This window comes from Ochlerotatus camptorhynchus, unplaced genomic scaffold (genome assembly GCF_037179485.1).
Source record: "Ochlerotatus camptorhynchus isolate MF236.1 unplaced genomic scaffold, CSIRO-AGI_Acam_v1.1 ptg000302l, whole genome shotgun sequence".
Classification (NCBI taxonomy): Eukaryota; Metazoa; Arthropoda; class Insecta; order Diptera; family Culicidae; genus Ochlerotatus; species Ochlerotatus camptorhynchus.
The window spans coordinates 350,596-370,189 of record NW_027040790.1 but is presented as its reverse complement, the minus strand read 5'-3'; the positions used below and the strand labels follow the sequence as shown (position 1 = coordinate 370,189).

Genomic DNA, 19,594 nt, shown 5'->3' with positions numbered 1-19,594 from the left:
AAGGCACTATGCTGATAAAGATATATTTATTAAAGACACTTTTGGAATTTTCAATTTCGCACAAATTTGCTGAAGCGACCAAGTTGCTATCTCTTTTGTCTATTAAGATATAAGGAGCTGCTCAGAAACTACCGTAAGACGGGGTGACATTGGGCCAAAATTGATTTTTTTATTGATTCAAATATCTTGAATATACAGAAAATGATGACTAGACTAGACTTGAACTCCTGGAGTAAAGTGTAGAGAAGTGTCCACAGGCAGACACAAGTTTGAACACACTTTAATGTGGATAGACGAGGGCTACACGTGATATTTATCCATACATATCCAAGTATAATAGCTATGGTAAATTTATATTTTAAGATATAAAATTCACATTTATCCACATTTATGTTTTGGCCCAAATCACTCCACATAAGATTTTTCATTGGTTCATTTTTTATTTAATTTTAGTAAAATGAGGTATCAATTTCAATCAACCATTTCCAGGACAGTCGTAAATAAATTATTGATGAATATATTCACATGCTTAAAATTATCTTTCTTGCTAAACTGTGACTGTTGTAAGCTAGGGCACGCAAAATTTTGATTTTTTGGCCCATTGTTGCCCCTACTTACCGTACGTAGAACATTCTTGAGAGGTTTTAGATCCACCTATTTGTATGAACTGTAGACAAAGGATAACAATTGACATTAATATTGATGATATGAGTACAGAAATATTGTCAATATCGACGTATAGACAATACGATTCGATATGGGGTCCACTAAATGACAACTTTTCTGACAAAAGATGCCCAGGATCAGGCCCCATCTACTACTGTTGTCAAACAAAAATGGAAAATGAGTAGAAATATTGAAGCACGAAAAAAACCTTTATGAATCTGCGTCAATATTGACACAATATTTGCATCAAATGACATTTTGATAATTAACAATTGTTTTGATCCCTTACAGACTCTTTGTCTCAGCTCATAGATCATCAAAGTTCCTTAGCTCAAACCCGCATCGTCCGAATTCATGAAACCAGCACTGCAATTCTATCCGGCTGATGTTTGCACTACGTTCACCTAGGCCAGTTCATCTGGCGGTCAAACTTTTGCTTTTGTTCCACCAGCCCAGTGCATCGCCATCGGATACCTATGGACGCGCCGCCGGCTCACGTGGCCACGGCCTATGCAGCATGAATAGAAATGAGCACTGGAGAAGGCAGCGGATCAATTTGCTCGGGTACATATTTACGCTTTGCACGATCTTCCATCGTTAAAATAGTACATAGATCTTTTTCAGCCGCAAGTTTTTTTTTAGATCCGCTTCAGTAGAGATTGCTCTCAGAATGAATCAACCTGGCGGGTGCCAATACTTACGTTAGTGCTACTCGAAGCCTGTCGGTGATCAAACGTGATTCTGAAAAGTGTCGTTCCGGTCGTGGGTGCTTCCTGATGCGAGTGCTGAGATTTGAAACGTGCGTGAGATTTTCGATATTAGTTGAATAAATTTATGTTTGGACCATGTTTAAAGTGTAGTTCAAAGTGGCCTGAAGTCGGTTAGTCCGGTGATCAGTTGACCCACAAGAAGCAATACTCGATCGACCAGATTGATTCGCAAAGCTTCGGGCTCGGAAGGTGCATGTGCATGAGTAAAGCGGACCACTGCTGATTGATGGTTGCGGTGTGTCACAAAGTGGTTGGACCCATTTTTCGAGCAAGTTCAATGTGAAACAACTCAAAATCAATGTCAGCCAATGACAGAAAAAAAAGTCAAAGTGGATGAAGAAATTGTCGCGTGGATTTATATATATATATACATATATCAATATTGTGCTAATGAACGTGCCGGGTGATTGGTGGAATATTTTTTCGATGCGATTAATTTGATTTCACGCATCGAGGGGCAGTACGAAAACAGAGCAGTAATAGAATAAAGCAAAACGGTAATGTGTGATGAGCGGAGGGGAGCCTAATCGGTTTACAGTGTTTGTTCGGTGGTTTGATTTATTTAGTGGTTGATTTATTGCTTTTGAAAGAGAAGAATGTTGATGCGGTTGATTAGATGCAGTGCGGTTGATATGATTCTATGTTCAAGTGGTGGCAATTTAAATGTCCGAACGGAAGCAGAGATGAAGGGCACCAAAGGCAATGTGAAATTGTGAGTTGAGTGGCTTAGGCTGTCTAGTTTTCGATAGTTGAGGTCATTTATCGGCGAGGATCAATTATGGATTTCATTCATGGCAAATTCATGATTTCGCCCGATTTTTCAACATAAATTATTGTAGCCAGTCGATATACCATAACTGGATAGTGGGTATAGCACTAGGCGTATGGACAATTGACATCATGAGTGTCAGGCATAAATATTGCAGGTTTAATGTATCATTGGGCTTAAGAACGATATAAGCTATTATGGTTATTCAAATAATCGATTGATTTGAGCTCATTTGATTGCGATCCCATACTGCCCCGGTCTTTTGAGTTTTTTTTTATGGGAATCACTATGGGAAAAGTGAACTTGTTGTTGACCTCGTCTTTAACTTTTGTTATCTAGAGTGGACTAGGGTTGTCCAGTGCAGTATGAGTAAAGCATTGAGCTGCCGACCTGATACTGAGTGGTTGCGGTACAAGCACATATCGTCCATGATTGACAATTGAAGGCTTGTGCAAAAAGACTAGGGAGGGAAACGGATTCAAAACTCAAATGTCATTATCCAAATACATCCGTAAACCATAGGTCCACCGTTATATAATTCGTAATGCACCCGGGTACTGAATGGGAAATTGTGGGTTTCAATTCCACCGGTGTTCTTAGATTGTTTCGCAAATATTCTCACACACGCGTCTCTTACCTATGATGTGTGCTTACCTTTCAGTATCTTCTATCTTTCTCATTTAATGATAACTTTTAACAGAATTTTGGCAAACTCACTGAATAGCTAATACAGTCACAGATCACAAATAATCAATCAATAATCAAAACATTATCAATAGATATATTTAAAGACTCAAAAGCAGATATTTTTAAACGTTAGTTGAGCAGTGAAAGGCAAAGATAATGATTTTTTTATGTTTGATAATTAATTTGTAAAGTCTCTAAGGGCAAACCCAGGGAAACCAATAGTTGCTTGAGGTTTTTCGACAGAGTAAAAGGATAAGCAACAGCCTCCACGAATGAACAGTGTTGGGAAAATATCAAAAATTAAAATCTCACCAATGCCCAAGGTAACAGGCCGTAGACAAAAATCGACAAGCAAGCAACTGCGGATGATAATATAAGCTGTGTTATTGTAGGTACGAGTATCAAGATAACAAAACTACAATTCTAACAAAAACGTGCTGAGTTTGAGTTTCATACTTTTTGCTTTACATCAGAACGCAATCCGAAACTACCGTCACTGCTGGCAGCATAAGCTTCGTGTCTGCCTTCGGCGAATAGTAAAGATAGATAGTAAACTATACTTTCGCTTTCTTAGAAAACTATGAGTTACGGAGCCATTTTTGTGTCGAGTCAACTCGCAGCTTCAGTTAGCATGTTGTGAATAAAGGGTGTATTCGTGGAAAATGGCACACACATACACAGCTGTAGCTTTTTAACTATTATACCAAATTACAATTATCAGTGCAGAATGTTTAGTCCATAACATATATTTGTGATTTTTATGAGGGTTTGAGCAATGGTGTACCTTGAGCTACGACCATGAGAACAACATGCTGTGTAATAAATTTTGTACAGTCCCAAATTTGAAATCAACGGTTAAGCAAGGAGATTCTTCGTAATTGATGTTGTTGAATTTTGAATTCAAACCATTTTTTTTAATATTATAATTCAAAATATGGTGCAGTTAGTTGGTAGATTTTCGAAAAACTATCTGATATATTCTTACCGATCCAAACTACAACATTTTTCAAACATCCGCAAGACATCTCCGCGGAACAATGCGAATACGAATGGACGCTTTCAGGAAGAAATTTCTTTCAGCAACACGAAGTACTCTACGAAGCTGTAACAGGACTGGGAGCGTATCCGGGCGAAAAGCACTACGTTGGTAGAATAAGGAGATTAAATATACGGTGAAAGCGTGGCGTAAAGCTTTACATCCCAACGATCCTGGTAGGGAGGAAGCGCTGAAGTCTTACCGAGGACGCCATCTCTCTTGCAGACATATGATCCATGATGAGCAGCGATCTAGCTAGATGAATTTCCTTGATTTAATCGACGAATTCCAATGGTCGAGCAGCTTGTGGAATTGCGGCAACGCTCTTATTGGCAAAAGATGATCTACCCTCCTACTATCGAAGGACATCGCCAACGAATTAGGAAACTATTTCGCCGGCTTGTCTGCTGTCAGTGGCTACAACAACGAATTCGTCCAGCGCATCCGTGACTTGCACATTCCACCCGACATTCCTGCCCTCCAGATCAGCGAAGCTTTTACCTTCCGGGAACTTCAGTTTTCCCTCGGCAGCAGCAGTGTTAAATCTGTCGGGCCGGACGAGATTTGATACCCATTGTTAAATTACATTCCCTTTGTCGGAAAAACGAGGCTACTCGCCCTCGTCAACTATCTGTGGCTCACCCGGACCTCTGGAAACAAAGCTTGGTAGTGACCATTTTGAAGAATAACGCGGCGAGCGGAGATGCCTCCTCTTTTAGGCCGATTGCGCTCACTTTCTGCGTGGTAAAAGTGATGGAAAGAATGAAAAACGTCGTCTCAGGCAGCTTCTGGAGTCAAATGGCCTCCTTGATGAACGAGCAGCTTGCGTTCCGGCTAAGACACAGCTCCTCTACTTACTTTTCAGCTCTCGACAGAAGAATACTAAGATGAAATAGTCGGAAGAAAAACTTTCTATTTTAGTGTCCTCTTTCACGGTCCCTTTCATCCAATGAATTCCCCCCGTATGCAAGGTAATTTTGTAGTTTTGCTGCCCCCTCGGTAGAGATGAGATTTGGCGCTTTTTTTTATCAAAACAATCATGCCAAAATCAGAGATGTCCCATTTTTTAATTAATCGATTATTTTTTGTTCGCTGTGCTGTTATTTTTCCAACAATGAGAGTGCAGCATATGTTTGAAAACGGTGGGTGATGATCCTCTGGAAAAGTTGATGCTTATATCGGCATGATATAACCGATTACAAATATTTTACTTTTCGGTTCTTTAATCGATTAATCAATTATTCGAAATATAAGGACCGTACATAAATAATAATACAATTTGAAAGGGACCAGGCAAATCAGGTCCCCTTGATATTTCAAAGGCGTTCAACAGGGCGTGGACACCTGGCGTCATCAGGCAGTTCATCAGCTGGTGGGCCTGGAAGGCAACATCAAACATTTTGTACGGAATTTCCACCTTGATCGTACTTTCCAGGTGTCGGGAACACCCGCTTGGATTCGTTCCTCGAGGAAACTGGAGTGCCCCAGAGATCCGTTATAGCGGTAACGCTATTCCTGGTGGCAATGAACAGGGTGTTCAGCCGACTGCCCAAGAACGTGCACGTAATAGTTTATGCCGACGACATACTCATCGTCGTAACGGGACGAAAGACTAAGCGGATCAGGAATATAGCCCAAGTAGCAGTATCCATCGTCAGCAGATAGATGCGCTCGGTTGGTTGTCAGCTCTCCGTGATGAAGAGTGTACGGTGCCATATCCCAACTCAGGCCATCGGATTCGGGGATCACTGATCTTGGACCATCAGATTCCACTCAAGAAAACAGTGCGTGTTCTGGGGGTGGCTATGGATCGCAAGTGTGCATCAGGACAATGAAAGAAAACTGTCGTTGTCGCATCAACATCGTCAGGATAATCTCCCGTCTGCACTGCTCGAGCAACCGTGAGATCCGCCTTCGTGAATTTTCTACGGCCTCAAAATTACCTGTTCAGTCACCGAGAAGCTCAACCGCATCCTCGCTCCAGTATAAAATACCTACGTACGCATCGTATCCCTTCCACGCCTGCAGACGCCGCATGTTTGGAACTCGGAGTCCTCCCTTTCCGCTATTGACCTGCTGCAGCCATTGCTACGAAAGCCACTGCCCTCGCCGCTTAGACATCCGATAACGATAGGGTCTTTCTCCTCAACGAGAGTAACAGAGCCTGGCGCCAACCTAAACAAATGTTGGCGATCAAACATTGTCAAAATAGATAAGCTGATTAAGAGACAATTCCAAGCCGGAGATAACTCTGCGGCGCTGAGGTATTCTTTTGCAGAGCTTCTCGGGTTGGTTTAACCGGGGTACGTTCTTCGCTTTCGGACGGATTGCGGTCGCGGGCTGGAGTTGTACTGGAGTGGCAGGAATGAACACTGCAACAAGTCAAAGTCTACCGAAGAAGTGTTCCATATTTTCCGCAGAAGACGCAGCTATTCTCGATGCAGCCATCACTCTTGCAGATCAACCGATCCTTGTGCTAACGGATTCGCACAGCATCACCTAGGTGCTGGAAGCCAAAGCACTGAGCCACCCCTGGATACAACAATTGCACGGTACGCCCCACCTTCAACCGTCTTAACGTAAATTCCCGGACACTGTGGTGTACCCGGAAACGAGGATGCGGGTAGACTGGTGGGATCTGGTCCTTCCGGTCCCCGCTAAACTATGAACGTTGGATTGAGAATACTACCATGGAAGCCTGGCAGCAGGAATATTTCCAGTCACGGACCACTTTCTTGAAGAAGATCAAGAAAACCGTACGACCCAGGCTGGATAAGTACAAGGACCAGCGGATCATTTCAAGACTCCGGATCAGCCATGCTAGAATTTCCTGCAATTTCGCTGGGACACCTTTCCGCAAGGTTTGTCCACAATTTGCAGCTACCCAGCCGCGGTGGAACACCTGCGTGTTTGCCCGAAGATCCAGAGGCTACGTGAACAACATGGACTCCTGGAGAACGCCAGGAATCTACTTGGTTACGACCCCACGACGTTGGCTGCGCTGATCGTGTTCTCTTCACCTTCGTATTTTTCCACCGTCAGTGACACTGTCTTCAGAGTGGGGTTCTACCTTGTTCGCGCACCAATTCCTCGCCACAGCCCTGATGTAATTCTCATTTGACATTAAGTTTTTAATATGTAGTCTGTCTCTTTCGACAGGTAATCAGAGCCAGTTGTACGTTAATGTCAAATTGAAACCTCTCTTTTGAGGCAGGCTCTAAGCAGGCGTTAGGGTGATGAACTATAGCCTACGGCTAAAAATCACGATAGTAAAGAGAAGCAGCTATCCAATTTGTCACCTTTTTTGTATATTGGGCATACAACACCTTCCATCTTCCGATAGTATCTCCTGCTCTCCTTCTTCTTCTTGAAGATCAGAGGTGGTAGTTTGTCGTCTTCTGCATGTACTCCTAGATCTATAACCGTACCACCTTCCATCTCTGCTGCATCGCCGTTGAGGCGATCGTCATAATACTGCTTCCGATGTTTTAGCATTAGCCCAGTGTTTAGCTTACGGAGATGATTATTTGTCCATGGTGGTTTTAACGGAGGACGTTGTAGCGGTACGTGTATTTCAATTGAACGACGGATCATGGAGTTGAATGTCTCAACAATGACATCCAAGTCTTCCTCAACAATGACATCCAAGTCTTCATCGCTACTCAGGAATTTGCCAACCGATTGAAAAAAGAGCATCAATCAACGAATCAATATTCGTTCGCTTGTATCGCTTCAGGTTGACATGTGAGCACTCAAAAATAACGGGTTGAGTCAGAGACACAGATACATCAAGAGCAGGATGTGCATTATCCATTCCTATTTGAGATTAGATTAATTCCAGCACATTGCAGATAAATATTCCTACATCATTCACAAGCACTAGGATCTGCGAGCTTTTTTTTCTCAGCATTATTGACCTGAGCTAGTCCATTGAAACCAGCCCACTGGTAGGCGCGTACGCAACATGTTATACCGTGACAGCGGGCCCAGCACAGCAATATAAACGATTTGAGCCCGGGACATGCTGCCTACTGTCAAACGCTGCTATTGGTATAGACCTTGTCACTGGCCAGATTGAAACAGAAGGCGTCATACACTCGAAAAAGTCCACACGTCTGATCGAAGTATTTAAACACTTGATTTTTCTTGTGCACAATCAAATATATTTTAATGTGTTCTACACGATATTTTCTAATGTTTCAAAGTTAGAAATGTTGATAACCTATCCCTATCTATTCAAGTGTATTGCACATTGAATCACACTACTGTGTGAAACAGATGGATTTGGAATGTTTTGCATTTGAGAATTGCATGTTGTGAGAGCTTGAGCTTGAGCTTGAGCTTGATTGACCGCCCACGGTTGCTACTCTGTTATTGCCAGATCAGCTGTAATTACACAGAGAACCAATAGACGATGCTTGGGACTAGCAATCATCCTCAATGTGTAAAAACTGGTGATCTTAAATTAGGCAATACCAGCGCCGGCCGCGCCCGAACACAGGTCAAGAAAGGAATGGGAAGGATTGTGTTGACATGACACTCGCTTTGATGGAAGCCGAGAACACCTCTGCACTTCCACGAGGAATCACTGGGATGTTGGATAAGAGGGTTGGGTTTGCAGCAGGGTTCGTTTTGGTAAACGATAAGCTGAATTGATTTCCTAACGATCATATAACGCGAAGGAGCTTGGGACTAAACCCACGGTCTTCTGCTCAGTAAGCAAAAACGTTTGCCACTAGGCAGACGAGCACCTTTTTAATCACCGAGTTGCTGTTATTACCATGTAGTCATATTAACAAATAAAACGATTGACGAATCTTGAATGTGGATGGGCCTGAGATTAGACTCATGATGTTCTGCTCAGTAAGCAAAAACGGTTGCTCTAAGGCCACCGAGCCCCTCATATCACATAATACCGTTGCTCAACTTTTTGTATCCATTCAAACCCGGAACCAACGACAACAACGAGTTTCGCAAAATACACGATACACAAGCGATTTTACCATAAATCTCTTTGATATGTAAGGACCTGGGACCGCGTTTTTCTGCTCAGTAAGCAGGCCACTGTAACCGACGATCTTTCAAATCCGAAAACTAAAAATTACGAAAAAGTACTAAGGCCTTCATTAGGTTCCACTTTCACGCGACGTTCAATGACAGGGTCCTATCCAGGATTACATCTGAAAAATCCAAATCTGGCCAACGCCCACCTAAACCTGTTCTAATCCACGTGAAATGACTAACGAATGGAAGACTTTGACTACCCAGCCATGCAATAGTCTCATTCCGTGCCTTATGGCAACTTGATGATTCTATTGCGCTCATCTTTTGGCACCACCCAGGGGAGACTTGGTCCTGTACCCAATGCTTAACTTATCTCCATTCCACTCAGCTACTCGCAATTTCTTGTGATATAGTGGGCGGAATATTATTATATGAGATAATTCAATGCAGACGTCTTTCCAAATTTGGCAGATCGACAGGTAATCGGTGAGTTACCACGATAGTCGCTATTCAACAACTCGCAACGTCCCATCGTCAACGCCTGCTATGAGAATTTCCCATTGCAGACGCCAACGAAATGATGTCATCGAGCTATCGATCAACTACCCTGGTTATCGCCTGGTACCTTATAGCACGATGCTAGGAGGCGAACCGGAAGAATCGATGAGCTACCTCCCTCCAAAGGTAAACATCGAAAACATGAGTAGCTGAGTTGGTAACGGTCAGTTTGGTCAGTGACGTTTGACGAAAACCAAAAATAAATTATCGCGATACAAAAACCATCATTTCCATACATCCTTTGTCATTGACGAAGGGAAGCCGACAGTAATCCCTTTGAACAAATCCTATCGCATCTTTTACCTTCACTTCTCTTTTTTGTATCACGCATGGACAAAAAAAAGCAAATACCGTCGAACGTGCATGTGAGCAAACTAGTTGCCACAATATGAGTGCTTCTTGTTTTCCTTTAGCCTGATAATCGTTATGTTGGTGGTTTGAATCCGTTTTGTACCCATTTTAAGTTTTTTGTGTTGCTTCCAACGATCATCATTTTTTTGTCAAACAATATGGAACGACTGACTGAAACGTGCATTCGTTAATCTTCTCCGAGCAACCGACAGATCTAAGAGAGAGAGAACGTACTGAGCTAGTTTTTTTTCACGACGTAATTGAAAGAGGACTGTCTTCATACGGAATTTGTCATGCGCTGCTTGGAGTGCGACGAAGATAATAATACAATATTTTTCATCACTGACTTTGCTCTCTCTATGTTGATGCAAGACAGCCCTGATGAGTAGTGACTTCATCCTTATCATTCTTATATATCTAGATAGAGCTGGAATTAGGGCGTAACACTTTTTGTAAACAATTACTTCTATCTATGATTTCTAGGAATTCAAGGCACGTTCACGCAGACCAACCTAACCATCGGATAGGGGAAGTCTATCCTTACCCGATGAGGATGTTGGTTTGCGTGAGCGAGCCTTGAAGCGATCATCGCAGTTAAGCACTTATGATTCTGAACGCTAGAGATAGACTATAATATATGAAATTGAAATGCGAACTCGTGAGGCTGCAATGACGACCAGATAGAATTAACAGAGTCGGTATGTTGTATCTTTTCGATCAGGGGTAGACATATCACTCCAGTTCTCACTGAGAACGTACGCAGATTGATTTTTACCCACAACTGCTCTAGGGTGTCATTAACAGGAAAAGGATCGAGTCACCAGCACAGCCTGGAGGAAATAACTATCAAAACTCCTCATATCCATATCTTTCGACTATTTAGCGATCTGCGATCTGTCCTGAATACTGCTATCTACATTTTAATCAGCTGGGTTGGAAGAATGACATCATCAAGCAACGTCACGGTCAATAACATTACGTCGTTATCCAAATCTGTTACTGCAACATAGAAGGAGTCAATCTTCCATCAAAGCCCACGCACATTTTAATAATAAATCTGCAATTCCGATAGTGAACGTCACGCGGTGGCATCTAGATTACCATATATCGTCCCACGAAGATGGTGAACATCATCAATGACATCTATTACATCATCACAAGCAAGTGTTTGTTGTGCAAGATGGAAGGACCACAAACGGAAGGCCCAGAATCAACCTAAAAAAACAAATGAAAAACAGAACGAAGAGCATAACAGAAGCAATACGTACGTTGTTGTGGTGACAGGAGGTGTATCCTTCTTCACTCCTCTGGTTCTAACCCAATGAGTTACAGAGATTGGTTCCAACCCAATGAGGTACAGATATTGCTTGTATCGTACAGGGGTTTCACTCACACAACCTAACCGATTGCTTCGCCTCGGTAATTCAGCTTATTATTGGTTCTAACCCGCTTTATCGCAGCTTCTGTTTCTCTACGCAATTCTTTCTTCCGCCAGTTTTCGCTAATGATCCACTCTTTCCTCGGAGTGCGCAGCTCACCAAAGACAGGAATACAGGAATTTTTGACGGTCTTCCATGTTGGTCTGCATGCCACCTTCTGGTACATCTAATGCTTTTTCAACGAGCGAGCTTTCACTGATGAATCTTCTAGTTAGTGGGTGTTGAATCGTCGCCAGATTATCCCACCGCTGGATACGTGCAATGTGTAAGCGGATCTCACCGATTAGAAGGTGATACAATGTCGGTGTTGCGTCCATTCCGAACATAATGGAGGCTTGGCATTTGTTTTCAGCAGTGCAGATATTATTGATATGGTTTTTGGTTGATATGTCCATAACGGGAATCCCATGGGACTTTGTGCATTGACCGATGGTGGCAGAGTGAACCCGTGAACACCATGTCGATATCGCCACAAAATTCTGCAAACAGTTCTCGTTGAATTCTTCGAGTCCATATTTCTGTCAGTACATTGAAACACATGCCAAATTTAGGGTTTAAATAGTGCATTGGAACTCAAATGATTTATTTTTCGATTGTCATGCTCTAATAGGGTTGTAAAATTATAATAACCAGATAATCCGCAGTCGCAGCACTAATTTGAGCAGTTTGAAATCCGGTTTGAGCCTGTTTAAGCAATTAAATAAATTAAAGAGCAATCAATGAACATCAAGATGGGTTAAGGGAAGGGGTGGAGGACTGCGACTATCTGCGCTTCCAACAAATTAAAAAATATGTTTGGATGGCTATCTTTATCGGAAAAAACGTCTCAAAAGCTATCTACGAAATTTATGAACTGCATCTAAAATAAATGAGACGATTTGTATGTAGCGAGAAGAAATTAAATATGGCGTCAGCTGTGATAGCATGCTGTAGCTGTCAGTTGCGCCAAATTATTTTCCCTGCAACGGCAATATTAATAGACAATGACAGCAAACCACCCCAAAGGGATACTCAGTGTTGAAATTATGAGCATTTAGATACCTTCGAACCGTTTACATCACAGCATTTCGATAAGTAGCTATGAACTATTGGAATTTGTATTTTTTCATCTTATGTGCCTATCGAGACAACTGATCTCCAAAATTAGCCAAGGTGTTGAGAAGGTCACGCGAATAGGTTGTCCTGTTGTTCCGATATTAACCAAAAACATATTACCAGGAAGTTTGATTTATTTATCAACCGAGACATATCTGGTTGATAGGCATTTGTAAAAAAATAAAGCGACGCTACAGAAATTAAATCAACGATAACGCATGATATCAACGTCGTTGGGCAATCCAAACTAAACTAAGCGATATTTGTCCCACGCACCTATCGCTTAGCTGTCTGAGTTGTAACAGATTTGGTTCAATCACTGCACATAGACGTGGTCGACCCAATAAATTGGCCAAAACTGTGAAGCGATGTTTTTGTTGAAATCGGTTCAATGTTAGCTAGTTTATGTTTATTTTTTGTTAAATTGAAAGTTAAAAATGTTTCACCTACAAGTGTAATACAATTGTTTTATCATTTATCTTATTCAATTGAGGTTATATTTTTATTTAATGTTCTATCATAAAATACCCTGAATATAGATAAATTCGACGTTCTAGACTGTTGTTGATGTTATGAACAGAACTGTTGAAAATAGCAAAAAAGCATATTTATGGAAAATTTTCAAGAAAATAGCAAAGAGGAATCTGTAGGAACTATTTTTTTGCCACTATGTTCCGAATACTTGAATCTAGAAGGCCGGAAAGTAATTTAATCGCCTTTTAATGGTGCAGTACTGGGTGTAAGATCTACCAGTAAACCCTACTCCTAAGGTTGTCAGTACCGGAACTTTTTTGCAAGTACCGGTATTTCGGTACCGGTAATACCGGTAAAATACCGGTAAAAAGGGACTACTTACTATCCCGAAATTATTATGATTATTCAATTCCAAAATGCTAATATTAGAGCCATTTTCCCTATCATAGATTTTGGTTTTTGAACCTGTGGCCAACTTTTTCGGTTTAGTACTCCTATGTGCGCTGTCGCCCTCCGTGAAGACTAGGTTTACTGCTTATTTCACACTTTCACGGCAACTATTTTACATATTTTCGATTTATAGATGACACTATTTCGGATGTTTGGCAAGAAGCCTCGGAACTGACCAATCAAAATCGAACCATTGTGGCATGCGTGAGCTGCCCGGCGGTGACTCGATGAAAAAGCATTTTATTTATGGCAATCGTATTTTTAGGCTTATGACTATAATTATCCCATTTCCAGCACGCGTGTCTCGTAGCTTCTAGTTATTGAACTAGCGGTGACGTATTTTTTTTCGTAATAGGCAAGTCGACGACCCTGAGGTTAAAAAACCATTTAAAGATGATCGCTCCACTGAAGCGAGACGAACCCAAAAAGGAAAGTTTTTTTTTTCAATGTGACGTTGTATGATGCACTAAAAAATGCTGTTGATAAGAAAATGATTAAAGGAAAGACATAAGGGAAATGGCTCTAATGTTGGCCTATGGATCCCTATAGATTGGGCCCATCGCTGAACATCTGCTATTTTTCAATTTTATCTAGATGAACGTGTCATTGGGGCGGTACTAATGGATATTTTTGGTCGCTATTGAAAATGTAGGCGATTGCTGAATTTATGTACACACTTAGAAATAACTACTTTAACACGTGACGGAATCCATCTTTGACATAAAAGATGAGACGTAAACAAACATGTCATGTAATATTAAGTGCTCCGAGACTGAAAAGTTCGTTACTCGACGAAAAGAACGTTTGATTGAGTTGAATTTCACGTCTGTTATGACTCAATTTTACGTCAAAATTGACGCTCGTATATGTCAGTCTCAGAGAACCTAAATTTACATGATTTTTTCTAAGTGTGTATGGGTCCAGAAGACGAAATCCAGAAAACCAGAATGCGCGTAGCGGCGCCGGTGGTGTAGTAGTAAGCGTGATTACCTCTCACCCCAGCAGACCTGGGTTCAATCCCAGTCGGAGCCGCCGGGATGTTCTGAGGCATAAAATCTCTGATCACGTCTACCTTCGGCAGGGAAGTAAAGCCATTGGTCACCGGTGCATGAAGTTGATGGGTCGATAAGTACGGTCCGGTGTGGGAGCTGCCTCCTTGGTGTCGGTAGCATTGGTACTCGGAAAACGGCACAGCACGGAAAACAAGAACGATGGAAAACAAATCAAGGAAAAAACAGAATACGTGTATATCATGTTGTAAATATGCATGTATGTATATTAGAGTTTTTCAAAATAGGTCAATCCTGGAATTTCAAACGATAATTTGAGGGGTCAGAAACATCATGCCAAAATTTCAAGTCATTTGGTTCACGGCAACCCCTTACTCGAAGGGCTTGAATTTTGTATGGGGAACATTGACAAAAAATATGAGGGATAGAGCCACTTTCACATTCGCGGCTCTAGGTGGCGCTTAAGGAGGTCAATTTGCTTCGTGTTCAAAATGTAGAATTTTTTGACTATTGGGAACATATTGGCTCAAGACGGACTGTAAATCCGAGTTAACCCCGAAAAGTTATTAGTGTTTCAAGTGAACACCACCTTCCTAATTTTTTGGGAGGGCCTAACGCGCTTTGTGCGGTTTTTATTTTTACGACCAGGCAAACAATGTTTGCATAGGTATAACTTTTTTGTTTTGCTATGAAATTGGCTGGAATTTTCACAGTAAGTAGAATCTTTTCAAAATTAGTTTCTTTTGAAAATTGGTGGTCATCAAATGACCACCGAAAGATTCGGAACATTAGTAAAATTGATTGCTGTGGAAATTTGATCAATGTTGGCATTGATTTTTTTTTTCTGCAACTATATCGACAGTGAGCATGCATAAGGGCCTTACTGTGATGATCGATTCTCTTCATCGATTTTCTCTTTCAATTGCTACAGCTAAGGGAAGAAATTTTCTGAAATTTGTCCGATACAGTGCTGTAACAGATTGTATTGGCGATCCATAGTAACAACAAACGCACCGCTAAACTAGAGCTTTAGTTTCTATATAGATAATATTATAGGACGAGAAAACTTATTAAGCTTAATCTTAGTCCTTTTTACTGTTTATGCCTTGTCGATAGAGACAAGACTCGGCTTTGTCCACCGAGGATGATCTTGAAACAAGGAAGAAATGAGTTAGGTAGTTACTTTTCATCGACGTGATTCTTAAGATTTTATTATTTATTTTTATTTTATTTTTTAAGATTCTCTAGTTTGAAGTGCTAGGATTCTGATGCATTGTCACTATCGGTGTGATTGCTTAATTTTGTTGCGAAGGAATTCGTTTTTGACTGATAAAGGGGCACGCCTTTGGAGGGTGTTCCAACTCTCCGAAGGGTATAAAGAGCGGAACTTTTCAATTAGAGTCGTATCCTTCCGATAAAGGCCAGAATGTCAACTGTATTAAAACCTTCACCATTTCTCAATAGTGATGGAGTAAAACGGCATGCTCTATACTAAGGACATGGGGTATACATCACAGAAGATCAACTGCGGAAAAAACAAACTAGTTCTCATAATAAGCACATTTATTATTATCTGAATGCTGCACTAATCTAACGACAATAACAATGAACTGGCTAGTTTTAGCATTCTTCTTTCTTAATATTATGTGGTTAACCACAGGGGCTTTGCAGTGATTTAAGGACATTAATATGCAAAACAAAATACAAGTTCATGATTCGATCTGGTGTGCAAAAAAGCTTTAGTTCTAGTTAAGGCAGTAAAACAGAGCAAACTGCAGGTGCTCAAACTGGTTCGAAGGTAAATGTATGAACTTGTCCCAGATTGCTCCACACTAACTGTTCTGACAGTTAAGCTCAGCCAACTGCTCCAAAGTAGGTTGTTGAAAATAGATAGACGAGAAGTATCCAGCTATATAGTGAGCGTTTTAAAGTCATATAACTGACAAACATTGCTCGCTATTGCTAAACCACAGCAGAAGGTTCCCGACGTGTTGATTTTTAAGACGGAGTAAATCACTGCCATGACAAGATTGATTTAAATCCTGCATCACTTATTGCAGCAATGCAATGACTGTTTAGTGGTTCATTCAACTTTTCACCATCTAGCCTTGACTCTCCAAGGGTAGAAATCAAATTTATCGTTGCTTTAAATGTGCATGTCTTAGCTTTCTCAATAATTCAAAGGCAATTGCTATTCCGAGCTGCGGACTTCCCCCCCCGAAATAATGCAATACCTTTACCTAAAGCAATTTTGAATTGAGCCACCCAAAATGAATGTCTCTCAACAGGCAGACCAGCCTTTGCCCACTTATAACAGTAGCTTAACACGTTCAACCTAAAGGCAAATGAAGTGTAATGAAAAACTGGAACGCACATTGTATGTGTACATAGACTAGGAGGTACATTTGTTCGATGGGTTCACAAAAATTGTTCGACCAGCTACTGATTTGTACATAGGCTTAGGCTTGAGCAAGAGCAATTAATCAAAGCGCAGCAAACGCTTCAAATTGTATCATTTTTAAATGCATATTCAATGGTAAACACAATTTGATATGTTGCTGACATCAATCAAAAAGCATGTAGGTAAGCATAGACGTTATTGCTTTATATTAGGTTTTCATCACGATTTCGATAGGCAACACAGCGAGAGAGAAAGAGAGAGGGAGAGAGAGTATATTAGCAAACAATGCCGGCTAAGTGTGAATGAAGTTGTAACTTTTTTTTTTCGTAGCTAACAGTTGCCATGAACCTGACACTGAAATCGTACGCATCGAGGTAAATGCGTGAAGTTATGGTTGGTCAGTTAAAGTATTGGTTGTAACCTCCATACGCACTTAGATAGTAAATATATTTCATAGGAAATTAAGGGTCGACACGTCGGAAAGTACTATGATTGTACGGAATTCCACGTTTTTATGACTCCAGAGGCGTTTTTGTTGTGATCGAAGCATTGAAATGTACATGAGTTTTCCGTTGTGTGAATTGAACGGATCCCGCTGAATGAATAAGATGGAGTCTGCTGGACAAGTGGTAGCTCGAAAGATAGTTGAAGTTTAAAAAAACGAATCTGTTTTGTATAAATCACACGCATCGAAATCTGCTGCATGATTTAGACACACAGGAAATGCCTTCCAAATGTTTAACTTACTTTTCACTCCAACGAACAATATCATTAATGTGAATTTCTCATTGATCTATCAAGTGCAATAAGAGATTTGAGTACTTCTACGTCAAATGATGAATCGATCAGACGCTACCTTCTAAGATTGTTTGTTATGGGCAATGATGTACCGTTTTGATTCATATTTCGGACAGCTTCATATATCGTACACTTTATAATTGTATCTTAAACTACCTATATGATAAATTCTATGTGACGTGACAACAGTTTTTACCTGTTTTCTGACAGTTTTTGTACTGAAACTTAAAAGAATTAAGATTAACCCTAAATATAATTTCAGACTTGGAAAGAGCGTTAAATTTCCTATATAATGATGGCAAATAATTGTCATACCATCAGGCAAAAATGTGGATAAATCCTGGTAGATTGTGTCACATACCTATGTTATCAAATTATTAAAAATATATACTTACCTCACAATTATGAATAAGCTAAAAACAATTATGGTCAGTCTAGCGTGTTAATTAAATGGTTCTCGAACCAGCCTTTAGGCTGAAAAGCTTTGAAATAAAGAAACAATTAAAAAATAAATGGAAGTGATCCATAATTATGTGGTCAGTGTATCACGCTTATTCCGTTAGAGTTACCCGTCGGTTTAACAATCATTTTGTATAGGCATCATAGGTATTTCAAGATATATAATTATAATATGTCCGAAATATGAATCGGATCGTTTATTTGTGCTGAAATTCGATCACTTTCAACGTTGTTCAAAATTTCAATAATTTGTGGCAAGTGATGCGATCAGTAAAAGCAGCAGGATTGAACTCCCGACCTTCTGCTCAGTAAGTAGAAACTGTTACTACTAAGATACCAAGACTGTGATTCGCATGCAAAACAAAAATCATTAATTTGTTTTTTCCTTGGTTTGTTTTCCCTCGATCTTGTTTTCCGTGCTGAGCTACCGACGCCAGGAAAGCAGCTCCCACACCTGGACCATACCCCTATCGACCCATCAACTCATGAACCGGGGACCAACGGCTTTACTTCCCTTCCGAAGGAAGGCGTGATCAGAGATGTTATGCCTCAGAACATCCCGGCGGCGCCGACTGGGATTGAACCCAGGCCTACTGGGGTGAGAGTCAATCACGCTTACCACTACACCACCGGCGCTGCTAAATCATTCATTTGGTAATTCTCATTGATTTCAATGTGTAGAAGGTTAACAAAAATTTTGTATGATGAAATATGAATATTTACCTAAATTTAGATGCACAAACCATGTTTGGCATTGTCCCAAGGTTGCTGAAATGCTGAAAAACTGTCGCGAACTCGTGTAAATTTCTGAATTCGAGCAATTGTAAAAAAAATCTGTAAATTGATTAATTCAAGCTAGTTGTTCAATTTGGGCATTTTCTTCGGGGGTTCGGTTTCGTATTTGACAATTCTAATTTGTGTGAATGTTCTGAATTAAACCTTGTCATTGAATTCAAGCATTGTCATGAATTCGGGCAGCTGGCCAGAATTCTTGTAAATCATCAAATTTAAGTTTGTTTTTCAATTCAGGCATTCTTCCAAATTCAGACAACTGTCCCAAATTCGTTTAAATTGCTGAATTCAAGCTTGATCAAGTGGATAAATTGTCATGAATTCTTGTCAATTGTTGAGTTCAAGCATGTCTTGTTTAATTTCGGAAAATGTACCGAATTCAGATAAACTACTGAATTCATGTTTGATTTTCAATTAAGGAAAATTTCTGAATTCACGCTTACTGCTCAATTCAGACACTGTCCCAAAATGAAATACTGTCTCAAATTCGTGTAAATTGTTGGATTTAAGCTAGTTGTTCATTTAGAGTATTGGTTTGAATTGATGGAAATTGTCCCGATTGCGTGCTGAATTCAAGCTTGTTGTTTAACTCAAACATTGTCCAAAATTTGGGCAATTGTCTCGAATTCTAGTAAATTGCAGAATTCAAGCTTGTTGTTAAATTCGGCGATTGTTCCACATTCAGGAAATTATGTCGAATTCATGTAAATTGCTGAATACAAGCTTGTTGTTCAATTGAAGTATTGTAGTGAGTTCAAGCTTGTAGTTTAATTCCGGCACTGTCCTGAATATGGAAAATTGTCTCGAACAAGTGTATATTTCTGAATTAAAACTT

At 40.4% G+C, this 19,594-nt stretch overlaps 1 protein-coding gene across 1 annotated transcript in view; it reads left to right on the top strand.

Annotated features, from left to right (window-relative positions):
- Positions 1-1,395: 1,395 nt before the first annotated feature.
- LOC135707039 (phospholipase B1, membrane-associated-like) overlaps positions 1,396-19,594 on the top strand; it is a 69,336-nt gene continuing 51,137 nt past the window's right edge. Inside the window, exon 1 of the mRNA XM_065228762.1 lies at positions 1,396-1,465. The gene's annotated coding sequence lies outside the window, so the exon portion shown is untranslated. The remainder of the gene's footprint in view (positions 1,466-19,594) is intronic.